Source organism: Schistocerca serialis, chromosome 5 (genome assembly GCF_023864345.2).
Source record: "Schistocerca serialis cubense isolate TAMUIC-IGC-003099 chromosome 5, iqSchSeri2.2, whole genome shotgun sequence".
Taxonomy (NCBI): domain Eukaryota; kingdom Metazoa; phylum Arthropoda; class Insecta; order Orthoptera; family Acrididae; genus Schistocerca; species Schistocerca serialis.
The window spans coordinates 743,875,490-743,876,526 of NC_064642.1; the positions used below are offsets into that span (position 1 = coordinate 743,875,490).

A 1,037-nucleotide genomic window follows, 5' to 3' on the forward strand; every position below is an offset into this window, starting at 1 on the left:
AAGGCCAAACTGTACATTTGGTAGCAAATTATGTGATATAAAATGACGAATTATCCTTACATATACAGACTTTTCAATATGTTTAGCAAACACTGATGGCATAAAAATACGTCTAAAATTCAGAATGAGATTTTCACTCTGCAGCAGAGTGTGCGCTGTTATGAAACTTCCTGGCAGATTAAAACTGTGTTCCGGTCCGAGACTCGAACTCGGGACCTTTGCAAGTGCTCTACCAACTGAGCTACCCAAGCACGACTCACGCCCCGTCCTCACAGCATTACTTCTGCCAGTACCTCGTCTCCTACCTTCCACACTTTACAGAAGCTCTCCTGCGAACCTTGCAGAAACCTCAACCAACCTCTCAGTTGGTAGAGCACTTGCCCGCGAAAGGCAAAGGTCGCGAGTTCGAGTCTCGGCACGGAACACAGTTTTAATCTGCCAGGAAGTTTCATAACAGCGCACACTCCGCTGCAGGGTTAAAATCTCATTCTGGAAACACCCCGCGGGCTGCAGCTAAGACATGTCTCCGCAATATCCTTTCTTTCGGGACTGCTATTTCTGCAAGGTTCGCAGGAGAGCTTCTGTAATGTTTGGAAGGTAGGAGACGAGGTACTGGCAGAAGTAAAGCTGTGAGGACTGGGCGTGAGTCGTGCTTGGGTAGCTCAGTTGGTAGAGCACTTGCCCACGAAAGGCAAAGGTCCCGAGTTCGAGTCTCGGCCCGGCACACAGTTTTAATCTGCCAGGAAGTTTCACGTCTAAAATTGTTTATACCATAACTTTCTCCCATTTCTTAAAACGGCTTTACTACTGAGTACTTTAATCGTTCAGGAAACTGACCATTCTTAATGGAAAAATTACAAATATTACTAAATATAGGAGTAACTTTGCAGCACAGTACTTTAATATTCTGCTTTGTGCAGTATTTTCATTTTATTTGTACATTGAAGTCTACAGCTTCCAATGACGTGGGAAAATTCGTTTCTTATCCAACGAGGGACGCTCCCTATTACAGCTTCGCCACACGTGGTGTAGGTAAC

At 44.9% G+C, this 1,037-nt stretch overlaps 1 non-coding gene across 1 annotated transcript; it reads left to right on the top strand.

Moving 5' to 3' along the window:
* The first annotated feature begins 650 nt into the window (after positions 1 to 650).
* Positions 651 to 725, top strand: Trnas-cga (transfer RNA serine (anticodon CGA)). Its single transcript has one exon. It is a non-coding gene; the product is annotated as a tRNA-Ser (tRNA).
* The last annotated feature ends 312 nt before the right edge of the window (positions 726 to 1,037 follow it).